Genomic DNA, 14,713 nt, shown 5'->3' on the forward strand with positions numbered 1-14,713 from the left:
TATCACTGATGCCAAAAGTACCTTTGACTCTTAATATAACATAATGTGGGTTTTTAGTTCATTTCGAAATCATTTAATGGAAATCATATCAGAATCAGAAATATATTTAATTCACATTCGTAAAACATGACATGGGCAGTTCATACCCAAAATCATTAATTAAACTTATAAAAATATTACGGATATATATTTCCAAAATCAAAACATAATTCATATATTTGAAAATAAACAAGGTGAGGTTGATTTATCACATGTCGTCCTCAATCATAATAATTAAATAAATAAACTGCACTCACCTTTGTGCCTTTGCCTCACTACATAACTTGTATACAATAGTTCTAGTCACGAGCTTTGTCATTTCCTTTCAGATCATTCGGATTGCTAGATTTATTGTAGTCTGACAATACCAAATTATAACACAAAATGTTTGAACTACATATTAATATCGTACTAACATAAGCTGATTTTAACATTTGAAAATCTATAAAATAAAAATCGAGATTAAATCGATATCAACTAAATCACATTTCCATTATAATTTCCAAATTCTCAAAATACTCATCCAAATCCATGAATATTTATTTTCATCTGTAACCCTTCATCTTTGTTAATTTACACAAATAATCCACAAATTATAAATTCTTTTTAGAATACACCTCCACCTTTCCTTTTAATTCGTAATGATCCTTCACTATTATGATCATTGCACATAAATTACTAAACTTTCAACACTTAAATAAAATATCCAAATCAATACTTCAATATTCAAAACATTATAAATTTCAACCCAAACTTTCCTAAACTTTCGATTTTCATCACCTAACTTTATAAATTTGTAATTCAACCCCAACTCAATATTTAATTCAAAATTCAGAATACTAATAAATTTTCCAGCATTCAATAATTTACCCAAATAATACCTCTAAATTTAATAACTTGCAAATAAGTCCCCATGGTTTTGGGACCTTTCGAATTCCAATACTAATTTTACCAAATTTGCAAATTTAGTTCCAAACAACTTTCCAACTTAATTTCCAGCATAACAAATATAAAAAATCAACTTTGAATCTCTCAAATATTACATTCTTACCATAATATCCCACAATTCTAAGAACTTGTAAACTAGTCCTTTTTACACTTTCAAGGTTCCAAATTGATCCAAACCAATCTCCAAATCACATGGAATACTTCTAATATCAATTCTAATATATAGGAATTTTTTCAACATTTTCCCCCAATTTTCTTCCCTATGGCCGAATGCTTTATATCACTTAGGGGAAACTTTTAGTTCAATTTCAAGCATAAATTCAACCTCCTATGATTAAATTAATGCATTTCCCATCATCACAACATCAAATTAAATCAAAATCCTAACACTTCCATAAACTTAATTAAGCTAAACTTTATATATGCATGTACAATTAATTTTAATCATCATATATGCTTTAAAAATAATCACCAACATCAAAAACATAAAAATCCTTCATCAATTCTTCAAAATCACTAAACCCTTCAAAACCCTAATCATGAAATCTCATAACATAATCATCTTCACCATGAAATATTGGTACAAAATGATAGAGAATTTCATATATATTAATTATCTATCTAATAGCTAAATCCAAAAATCAAGTATATTGCTTCAAAAATAAAAAATAAAAATCTTACCTAGGGAGGGCTTGAAGTTTCAGCCTTGAAGAAGAAAGAAGCTGAACCAACTTTACTTTGACTTTCGAATTTGGACATGCAATTTTCAAAAATTGCATTTTAGTCATTAAAATTCCACTGTTCGGTCAAATTTGAAAAATTGCACTGTTCTGAGCCAAATTTATCTGATAAAAAATATGAAAATAATATGTCCAACCATTTCCTAACATCCTTCAAAATTTTGTAAAATTTCAGTTTGATTCGATTATCTGATTTCAATACCGAACTTTATCGCTTTATAGCTTTTAACACAAATCTCGTACCAAAAATTTGATTCCCACTAAAATCTATGTTTTAATCCAAATTGTTCATTTACAAGCTAAAATATATAACTTATAAAAATTATAATTTTGGTCAGTTAACTTTTCAAACTTCATACTTTAGCCACTAAATTTTCAAAACACACATTTTAGTCACTAAACAAAATTTGGGGTATTCATACACCGTCACCACTCGCTGCTCTGACGACCCCTGGAGGCCTCAAACATGACCACCAATCCTCTAAAATCGTTACCATTTATCGTGAAATAATAAAAAAACATTTGAAGGCCAAAATCTGATCCTAGCCGTCGATAGTCAGTGTGCGTCATTGCCACCACCATCGAAAACATCTTCCTCATTCAGTCATAACCCAACGTCCTACTCGTGAAGCCTCGTTACCGCCTACCTTGGAGAGCCCTCGAAAGCTTTATGAGTGATATAAAACTTCCCCGTTGATTTTTGTTAATTAGGAGCTATTCTGACATCAGTTAGGCACACTGCCACCACCATCAGCTTTATTGGCGACGTGCGAACAAAACCCAGGTGAGCGATGCCTCTATTGTTGTGTCATAGTAGACCGCCATTGGGGGTAAGCTTCAAGTATTTTTCTGTTAATTTAACGTTGATTTGGCTCATTTTTTATTGGTTGTGGGTAGTTTTTGGTGTTTGGTTGTTCGTTGGAAGATTAGCCATCCAAAACAACCCCCGTCATGGTCGACAATGTGCATAAGGCTTTTCTGACTATCCAGGAGCCTTCTAAAACAGTCCAGGTGGATCGAACAGGTCTAACCCAGTCTAAACGGGCCTGTTTGACCAGATTGAGTCAACCCAAACCGGTCAAGCTGAGTCAACTCACTGAGTCAACCTGGTTGAGTCAACTCGAATAGAGTCAACTCGTTGACTTTGACCAGAGGTGACTTTGACCAAAAAGTTGAATTTTTGAAAAGTTATATTTTATGTTTTTCGATGTTCTAAGTCCGAATTTGAAGTCTGGTACGCCAAATTCAATCCCGATAAGCTATTTTTAGTATTTTATTTGTCGATTCAATACAATTTTTCACATTTAAGCTTCGTTTATAATGTAATTGGTTTTGCCATGTATCCGATACATTATAGGACATGGAATTAAAGTTCGAGGGTGATCAAATGGAGTTTAATTGGTTAATCGTTATGGCTCAAAAATTAAGGTAATACATTACTACCTTATGATCCAAATGCGATGAAAAGTAATTAAACTAAATAAGACTCAGATTACACGTATAAGACACTAGAAGACTGATAAGAAATAATTTTAGGTTCAATGATTAATCGATAAAGCAATCAACCTCAAAAACTTTAAATTCTAATTATTTTCGTTAAAATTTTTAATAATCAAAATCACCTAGTTAAGAAATTATGAAATTACCCCTATGAGGTAGAAATGGTCCGGACTGACCCTGATAGTGAAAGTACCCTAAAAATTCGTATTTAATCTGACAAGCCACTGATTCACCTGTTAAATTTATGATCTGTTCGGATAGTCGTTGGTATCCTAACACTTGAGAATGTACAAGACCTAGAATTATTGATTCATCAGTAAACAACTAAAGACTAAAACATCGGGAGTATTATTTATGTTTGAACTATTTAGAAAATTGAATTAAATAGAAATATTGGTATGAAAGAAATAACCAAAATACCCATAAAGTGTAAAATGACCCAAAGTACCTCCAAGGCCTGGAATGACTAAATACCCTCAAGCTCTAAAATGAATAAATCAACATCGAATACAAAAATGAACTAGAATTTCTATTTCCTGAGCGAACACCCCGGGGCTAAATTACTGAAAGTACTTTACACATCTGAATTACTCGAATTGACTATATTATTTGACAAAGTTAAACTAAATGGAAGTATTGTATGTATTTGAATCGTTAAAATAATTGAATTACTCTGGAAACTCTGAAATAACCGAGATAAACTTGAATACTAAATTACCTAAGTACCCTCAATGACCTAGAATTAAGTGGATGACTTGGATAAGTCTGGAACCACTAATGAACTTATATGTTGTACTGTCCATAAGGGTTATAAACCATGAATCAAACACGTCGACATTTCTTGATATCGTTGTAATACATAAATGAAATAAATATCATTGGAATACATGTTCGTCTCCCTAAAATCCATTCAACAATGATTCTGAATGTAACCAGTTCAACTAGAGCAATCAATATTAAGAAGTGAATAATGGTGAAGTACCTTGGTCTAAATGATTGGCAAATATCACAGTGTTGGGATTGGTTAGTTTAAATCGGACTCAAAATCCTGATAATTCAATATAAATCCTAAATAATATAAATTGTTGTTTCACTATCATTGTGTTAAATTACTAAGAATTTTTCACGAAACCAAAATGCCTCTGATTTCTTGAATAACAAAATCACTCCTGTCATATATGAAATCTCAAGTAACTCTGATGTAAAAGATTTTGATTACCTTCCTGATTCCTTAGTGTCTCCGAAAAATATATGATTACTATATGATCTTGATAAATCACTTCTCGAATGACTGATGAATCTGTTAGCTATCAAACCCCCTTTTATAGGGATTTTATTTCTGGAATCCTACCGATTCACAAAAGTTTCTTGGTTTCCTACTTGATAAATACCAAGTACCTTTGAAAAATCACTGAATCCTCTAGTGTGTTCCATATGTGCTATATGATTGTTTTATCTGTTCTAAAATTTGATTTACCGAGGTTATTGATTTATTGTTTATGAACTATGGCTACATAATATGTGCTCTCTGGTTACCTATTTTCTCTGAAAAATATAATCGTTCATGATTTATGGATCATTGAATCTACTGTTTATTGTATGAACTGATTGTTGGGATACTGTCTGAGTAGGATTCTAGAGTATGGAGGTTCAACTCTGATCAAGTTGGTAATTCCTTACGGATCTAAGGTATTCATTGGGTAGGATCCAAGGCCCCAAGGCACTCCCTTAGTATGGAGAATGTATTTTGGTGTATAGATAGATGATATTTATGTTATTTAAATAACTACATTGTCTGTTTTACAACATTATATTGGATCATATTTTGATATTAAAGTTATTACTCAATATGATTTATACTGGATATTATATGGGTAAGAGTATAGAGTACGAAGATTCAGCTCTGATCAAACTAGTAAATCCTTACAGACCTAAGGAGACACTTGGGTAGGCCCATAGGCCCCAAGGTACTCCCTTAGGGTGGCATCTTTGCAATGTGCTTAAGGTAAGTCCTTATGGATGCAGTTATAGGGAAACTGCATATCATTGTTCAGTTGGAGGGTATTACTGTGGTTTTAAAATATGTTTTAAACTACTAATATTTGTAAAGGATTTGTACACATTCTCTATTTTGTTGGAACACATTAGACTCCCTAATTTAATCTTCTGAACCTGTCTCTCTCTGAATACTTCATTCAGGTCGTAAATTATTGTTTGTAACTGAAGACTTAGCTAATGAAATTTGAATTCACTGCTAGAATCTGATGATGACTATCCCGCTTGCTTTACCTTATACCCGATGACTTATTGCATTCATCTGGTAATTTTGTATTATTGAGCTTTCCAAAGCTCACTTTGTACTTACCATTTCAGGTTAAAGAGTTTGATCCTGTGCTTTTCCTTACATCAGTAAAGGAGTTCCACCGGTGTTGCTTGCAGAGTACGGTGCATGTAATTAGGGAGGGACATATAGGTTGTGTTTTGTTTTTATATTCAAGTATGAAACTTGTGTTACTATTGGATATTATTGAATTTTATTCTAATATATAAATAATTTTCTAAATTTGTATTTTATCTATAAATTATTTTACGATTTAAATGGATTAACAAAAACTTTAAAATTTTCCTAGAGTTTTACTGTGGAATGCTCCGGGGTCCCTAATGTGACACCTCGAAATGGATCGGGTCATCCGTATCATTCTGAGGGTGTTACATATAGGGTGTGTGTACTGTCAATGACTAAAAAAAATATTATAAACATACTACATTCTAATCAACTCATACTATTAAAAACATAATTAGAGTAAGTTTAAATTTAAGCTCAAACATTTTAACTTTTAAAAATACGTAAAATAAAATTATATTTTTTTAAAAATATATAATTTTTGGTACAATGTTTATATTATTTAGATTTTTTAAATAATTTTTTAATAATAGGGTGATTACAAAATAATATTTGTTCAAAAGATTCCTAACCATTTGACAATGACACTTAAGCACCCTACATATGTTGTGCTTAAACATGAAACCTCTAAAGATAATAATCATCACTTTAACTACTAATATCATTGATGCAGAGAATATTAAATACTTAAATATGTTCACCCCACGTCTTCATACGTAGTGTATTGGTGATACCGAATTAAATTCAATATGTCTAAATAATATATATATATATATATATATACATTCAAAATAAAATTAAATTTTGTAATACTTGTATTTTTAAAATTAATATATAAATTATATATAATTTTAAATTTATATGTTTGATTCTTAATTAATATTAAAATTAATAATATAAAATATTTTTAATAATATTAATTATGAAATGTAGAAATAAGTTTTCAATAATATTTTTAACTAAATTTAAAACTGATTAACTAATAATAAAACTCATTCAAACTTTTTAAATAATGGTATAGAGAATAATGATTATATTATTGTAGTCGTTTCTTTATTATTATTACTATTACTATAATATTAGTAATTGTCACCATAAATGTCATCTTCTTGAAATTGCTTGGGTAAATACTCTATTTTCTTTTCTACGGATTAAACATTCCTAAAGTAGTTTTAGTGGTTAAAAATTATTTTTCTATAAATTTTAAATTGTTGTGTATATAAGTTGTATGTACATTATTAATTATTAATAAAATTATAAATATATATTATCTTATAATCATCTCAGATTATTTAAAAAAATTGTTAAAATAAATTTAGTTTTTTAATATTTATATTTTTTATCATTTTAGATTTTATAATTAAATTTATTTACTAATATACAAAAATAATTTAAATTAATTAATTTTTATTAACTGATAATTAATCTGATAGGATTGAGTGATAAATCTTTTGAACGAATAAAAAATAAATACTATTAAAATTAAAATAAAATGAAATAAAATAAGTTAAAAGAGTTACTCATATTAGAGATGTGCAAACGATCCTATGCTATCCGATGATCCATTGATAAAATCCGAAAATGTAGATATTTGACCCGTTTTTTTATTTTTGGATAATTCGGATCGGATATCCAAAAAAAAATTGAATAATCATATCTGATACGGATTGCATAAATTCCAATTTCGGATTATCTGAAAATCTAAAAAAATGGGTTTCTAGATTTTGACTTAATACAAAAATAAGTGCCTAAATTATGTTTGAAAAAACATTTTAATGCCTAATTTTTTTGTTGTTGAAAATATGTGTCTAACGTTTTTTCTGTTATCAATTTATGTTCCCAAATGTTAATCACTGTTAAAAATCACAGTTAAGTGTCACGTGCCACGTTATGATAATTTTAAAAATGTTATTTAAAATAAAAAATATATTTTAAAAACTCCAAAACTTTTAAAACTTTAATTTTAACCTCGTTGCCACTATCAGCCGCCACAAACACTGTTAATCAGCTGAACACCCAACGACGTGTGACCGGCCAACCACCCACTACGAAAACCCACATACTTTCGCAACCGACCGAACACCAAATCTCCTTAAATCTATATAAATCTTCAAATCTTTAAAACAAAATCTTTCATTTCGTCATGAGTGATTGGTCGGTCACACATTGTTGGTGGTGACCGGCGGTGACATAGGGATTAAAATTAATGTTTTAAAAGTTTTGGGTTTCTTTTAAGATTTGATTTTTTTTAGTTTTTTATAAAAAAGTATATTTTTATTTTAAATAAAAATATCCAAATTACCAGAACATTATTAGCGAAAATTCTTTAGACACTAAAACATTTTTTGAGTCATAATTTGAACACTTATTTTTATATTAAACCATAGATTTTAGATAGATTTTAGCATAACAAATGAGCAACCCACTAACACATTAAAACTGAAGCCCAATAAAAATTAGAATATTTAAGTATTTATTATGTGTGAGTAATTAAATAAATAAATATATACATATAATATAATGTATTGAATAAGTTACATTAAGTCACAAAATATAAAATATAAAATTATATTTTTGTCAAATTAAATTTTATACTCGAATTCGGATATTCAATTCAAAAAATTAGATATTCAAAAAATTTATATATTTAATTTTTTGGATCATATACAAATTAGTATTTTAGGTATTTGAAATTTTTTATATCTATCTTTTGAGATCAGATCGAATCCAATATTTAAATTTGCACGTTCCTAACTTATCCCAAGTGAGAAATGGCTTTCGACGCTCTCAAGGCGCACGTTAGCAGGACTAATGGAGCTGAAGTTATCGTCGAATCGCCGGAGTTCTCGTCGTTTTTCAGCTGTTATATTCTATATGCTCTTCTATTGTTCAGTTCTTTCATCACTCGTCATGGATTGGAGGAAGTTATTCCCATGTCAAAAAGATCAAAAGTTAACCTATTTTCCTCCCAAATCATCCGATGAATTCCCGATTGTCTGTCCACCTCCAGAGGTCTTCGAGGCTGGTGTAGCTAACTGGAAAACATCTCTTATCAGTCAATTCTTTGGGCCCGCACCTAATTTCTCTGCTTTGCAAAAGATCATTGCTAATCTATGGAACAATCATTTGAGAGGGGCACAAGTCCAGGTCAGTCTCACTGGTAATAATCTTTATGTGCTTTCCTTCAATTCTGATGCTGATGGAGACTGGGTCATTGAAAACGAACCATGGCACATCACCACAAGCCTCTAATTTTAAGGAAATGAGAACCTAATATGCAACGATTAGATTTTGATTCAGCTCGATTGCATATTTGGATTCATCTTTTTTATGTTCCTCTCGAATTATATACTTCACTATGCTAAAGTCTGTGTCGAGATTTGAGCAAATGAGGAAATTCCTAAAACTATTAAAGTGGAACTGGCTAATGGACAATGTACTCTCATCTATGTTAAAGTTCCTTGGATTCCGAGTACTTGTAGTAAATGTGCAACTTTTGGACACTCTGACAAGAATTGCCCTCTTAAACAATCTACAACTCCTCCAACAATGAAAATGTGGAGGAAAAAGATTGACTATAATACTAACACAGAAGATAATGCTTCAGTTAGACAAGAAGATCATTCCTTAAAAGAACAACCTGTTTATAATGACTCTCTCCCAGGAGAGGCTAATGTTAGTCTAATTGACATAACAAAACATTCCTAAAGCTGATTCTTCAATTCCTCTTACCATTTCTGCTACTGAAGGAAATTAGGTTTCAATACCTCAAAGTGAGAAATCAGTTACTGAAAACAATCTTCCTTTGCCTCTCTCTCCTTGTGATAAGGATTCAGAACCTACCTCTATTCCTAAAAGAGGTAGAGGAAGACCAATAAAGGTCAAATCTAAAGTAGCTCTTAAGGGATCATCAAACATATTTAAAATCCTTAATACTGTTGATGAAGACTCACCAATTGATGAGGTTCAAGTTAAGAAAACAAGACCAACAACTATTGGAGTTGCTAATCTTCTTAAGGAACTTAAAGCAAAAAAGAAAGAACAACTTGTTAAAGTTTAAACCCCTTTCAACAAAGAAAAAGGTGAATCCTCTAAACCTCACTCCTAATGATTATTTGTTTTTGGAACATTAGGGGATTAAACAATCCTAAAAAATAAATAAAAGTCTCCAAAGGGCCATGCTCTATAAAGTTGATATTCTTGCTTATTGGAGACTCGTATTAAATCTGAAAATTCTGTCAACATCTTACATTCCAAGTTTGGAAGATGGAATGCTTTCACCAACTATGATTTTGCCTACAATGGAATAATTTGGCTGCTCTGGAAAAAAAGAATTGATATCAGCTTCTGCAATTCTTCTGACCAAAGTATCTCTGTTAAATGCAACTTCAATAGTACTCCATTCTTCCTCACTGCCATCTATGGTAGTAACAATGACACTTCTAGAAGAAACCTTTGGTAACACCTTAGAAGTCTTAATTTACAATTTCATTCTCTCCCTTGGATTCTCGGAGGAGATTTTAACACTTACCTCAACTACAACGAAAGCTCTGACTCTGACCTTTTAGGTCCTTATCTCTCCACTGATATGAAAGACTTCTCTGAAGTGGTTCAAGACCTCCTTCTTCAAGACCACCCATTTTTTGGCCCTACCTTTACTTGGAGTAACAAGCAAAAAGAAACCTTCATTGCAAGGAAACTTGATAGAGTCCTAATTAACTCTCATTGGGTCAATTCTTTCAATAAGTCTTATGTTGAATTTTTTGCCCCAAGCCCTTCAGATCAGTATGGCTCTTACTTGGTTGAACAAATAAGCTCACATCAATAGACCCAAACCTTTTAAGTTCTTCAATTTCTGGTCTAATCATCATTATTTTCTTGAGGAAGTGAGAAATTTTTGGCAACATCCTATTAATGGCAACCCTATGCAAGCTCTTTTTCTTAAGCTTAAAAGACTTAAGCCTTGTTTACAAGCCTTAAACAAGAACACCTATAGTAATTTATCTGCTAGAGTCAAACTTAAGAAAACTGAGCTAGAGCAAGTCCAAATCTCTACCCTTAAAGGTATCTGTTGAATACTTTTTAATATTTTGATATAAAAAATTAATATAAATAAATTTTAAGATTTTCCATAAGGCTTTCAAAGTATATTCGATATAATTATTCGAATATCAAAATATTTCTCCAAGTCTTTTAAAAAATCATTTTAATCCTTACTAAAGTGTATAATTAAGTTTTAATCTTAAAATGATTTCAAAACATTTTTACAAAGTATTTCGAACCGTTTCAAAGCCAAAAATTCTAGATTGCTCAGAGGAACCGATTCCCCCTGAATGGTTTGGCTCCGAGATTTCCAGAATGCTCGGAGGGAATCGATTTCCCCATAGGGGGTACCGATTCCCCCCTGTTCAACGGTCGAAATATTTGAATTTTACACTTAGGGAACCGATTCCCTATGAGGGGGTACCGATTCCCCCCACGCTCCAAGCATTTTTATTAAATGTTTTCACACTTAAACGGCTATATTATCTTCACTAATCATTCCCAACGTTCAGAAATGATTCAAGGTGTATTTAAGCAAGCTTAGGAGCCATTGATCAAAAATAAGAAACATCAAGCAACTAGAATCAAGAGAGAATCAAAGAGAAAGCATCAAACCTCAAGTTTGAGCATTTCAAGCCTATTTTCATTCAATATTCATTTTGCTTTCAAGAACACTTATTGTGCTCAATTGTATCCATCTTTGAGTGTTCTTTTCTTTGTTCTAGAATTGTGCAAACAATCTACCTTGTGAGGATTTCCTTGTAAGTTTGCAAATTTGTATTGTTCTCTTTGGGAGAGAGTTTTCTCAAGAATTTGGGGTATAATTCTTGAGGGTTTGTAAGGTTACTCTTTGTCCTCAAAAGAAAGACAAATTATGAATTTGTGGAAAATCCTTAGTGTGGATAGCTAAGGTAGTGGACGTAGACTTTGATTGAGAAAGTCGAACCACTCTAAATTGCTGTGCAAATCTTTTCAATTTTCTGCAAAAGCTTCCACCAAAATTTTTATTGCCAATTCACCCCCTCTTGGCCGATTCCGTCGATCGATTAACTTAACAATTGGCATCAGAGCCTAACTCATTTGAAGGTTTAATCACCTCTTGAGTTAATTCGGGAAGAGTTATATCGATAATCAAAGTCATCAATGGCCTCCGCTTCAAACTTCGACTCCGGTCTCGATTCGATGCCCGTCAACAAGCCTCCTTTCTTCAATGGGGCTAACTATGCCTATTGGAAGAATAGAATGATGTATTTCATTCAAGCAAGTGACATGGGAGCATGGAATGTCGTAGTAGAAGGATACATCAAGCCTCTCACTCATCCAAGATTGTGGAGTGAATGAGAGACAAAAATGTTCCAGCTCAACTCCAAAGCCATCCATATCATTTTTTGTGCTCTTGGACCAGAAGAATATGGAAGAGTTTCTTCTTGTACAACCGCCAAAGAAATATGGGACAAACTTCAAGTCACTCATTAAGGTACCGATGAGGTAAAGAAATCTAAAATTAGTATTCTAACGCATAGCTATGAAAATTTCAGGATGAAACCAAATGAAGATATCAAAGCTATGACGGATAGATTTTCAACGATTGTCAATGGTCTCAAATCATATGGAGAGATCATTTCAAATGAAAAGCTTGTGAGGAAGTTAGTCTACTCCCTCCCAAAATCATGGCAATCAAAGAAGACGGCAATCATAGAATCTAAGGACCTAACATCCTTAACTCTTGAAGAGCTAATCGGTTCACTCCTCACCCATGAAATGATGCTTGAAGATGAGGTGGACCTTGATAAGATAGAAGAGACACCAAAGGAGAATGAGAAGGAGAAGAAGAAAAACATTGGAGTTACTCTCAAATCCACAAAAGATGAGAGTGATTCGGATGAAGATGATGATGACGAGGAAATGACATTGTTTGCCAAACGGTTCAGAAAAATGATGAGACCTTACCGAGGAAGAAAATTCAAACGAAATGAAGGCCTAAAAAATGAACCAAAAGAGAAGGGCCCAATCATTTGCTATGAATGCAAAAAGCCAGGGCATGTCAAATATGATTGCCCACAATTGAAGAGGAAGGGTCAATCGAAGAATAAGCACAAGGCTCATGTGGCTACATGGAGCGATGAAGAAGGTTCCGATGAAGAGGGACAAGAAGTAGCAAACTTGTGCTTGATGGCATTCGGGGAAGATTCTAAGGTAACCTCTAACTCATCTGATTTTGATGATTTATCTTATGATGAGCTATTAGAGGAATATAATGGGTTGGCTTCGGATTATGAAAAATTATTTTTAAAATATAAAAATGATGTTTCAAAATTGAAAAATGAAAATAAACTCATATCCAAAACCAACAACGATCTTGAAAGTAAAATCAAAGATTTGCAAATCAAACTAGAAGAGTTTGAAAAGAAAAATTTAGATTTGCAAAATTTACTTTCAAAGGTCAATGATGATCATCAAAAGAAAATTGATGATCTTAAAATCTCTTTTGATAAAGTTGGAACAAAACGTTTTGAAAAAGGAGAAAATTCAAAATCCAACTTTGTTAGAAAAGATTTTAGAAACTACAATCATAGAAATCCTCAACGAACCTTAAATGGTAAAATCTTTAGGAGTATATGGGTTCCTAAAGGACTTATTACTACTAAAGATAAATATATCATACACAAATGGATACCTAAGGGGACTAGGATTTTAGAAACTAATAAATATGGACCCAAAAGAATTTGGGTACCAAAAATCAAAAATTAATCTATGTTTGTAGGGAAAGGAACATTACTACAAGGCACGAGAAACAAATTCAAATTCATGGTACCTTGATAGTGGATGCTCAAGACACATGACCGGAGACAAAAACCGATTCATTAAGCTTAACGCCAAAAATGGAGGAGAAGTGACTTTTGGTGATGATTCAAAAGGTCACATTGAAGGTATTGGTACTATTGGTAATACCTCTTCCATACAAATTAAAAATGTTTTATATGTGAATGGATTAAAGCATAATCTATTAAGTATTAGTCAATTTTGTGATAAGGGATTCAATGTCATGTTTGATATTAATGGTTGTAAAGTCATTGACATTGCATCTAATCAGATTATGCTTGTTGGTCATAGAATAGGAAACATATACATGGTGCATTTAGATTCTATTGATATGACTAATTTGTGCCTAGTTGCTAAGGATGAACATGATAGTTGGTTATGGCATAGGAGACTAGGACATGCTAGTATGAGTGTTTTGCAACGGCTAATTCAAGGTGATTTAGTTCGAGGGTTGCCTAAGCTTAAATTTGATAATGATAAAATCTGTGATGCTTGTGCTAAAGGAAAACAAAAGCGAGTTTCTTTTAAATCCATTAATGACGTATCAACTAGTAGAGTATTACAATTGATCCATATAGATCTTTTTGGGCCAACTAGGACTACTAGCTTGGGTGGAAAACAATATCCATTTGTCTTGGTAGATGACTATTCTAGATATACTTGGGTTCTATTTTTAAGTACTAAAGATGAAGCATCAGAACATTTCATCACATTTTCAAAAATAATCCAAAATAAAAAATGGTTACTCTATAACTAGTGTTAGGAGTGATCATGGCACTGAATTTGAAAATCTTGGATTTATTGAGTTTTGTAATTCTAATGGTATTAGTCATAATTTTTCGGCACCTAGAACCCCTCAACAAAATGGAGTTGTTGAGAGGAAAAATCGAACTTTAGAAGAAATGGCTAGAACCATGCTTTGTGAAAATAATTTGCCAAAAATATTTTTGGGCGGAAGCCACAAATACTGCTTGTTATGTTGTTAATCGAGTAATGATTAGACCAATTTTAAAGAAAACTCCATATGAAATTTTCAAAAATAAAAAGCCTAACATTAGCTATTTTCATCCTTTTGGATGTATATGTTTTGTTTTAAACAACGGTAAAGAAAACCTTGGCAAATTTGATGATAAAAGTGATGAAGGAATTTTTCTAGGTTACTCCTTAAATTCTAAAGCTTATCGAGTATTTAATAAAAGAACTTTAGTTGTAGAAG

This window comes from Hibiscus syriacus, unplaced genomic scaffold, assembly GCF_006381635.1.
Source record: "Hibiscus syriacus cultivar Baekdansim isolate YM2019G1 unplaced genomic scaffold, ASM638163v2 tig00112637_pilon, whole genome shotgun sequence".
NCBI classification, from domain to species: domain Eukaryota; kingdom Viridiplantae; phylum Streptophyta; class Magnoliopsida; order Malvales; family Malvaceae; genus Hibiscus; species Hibiscus syriacus.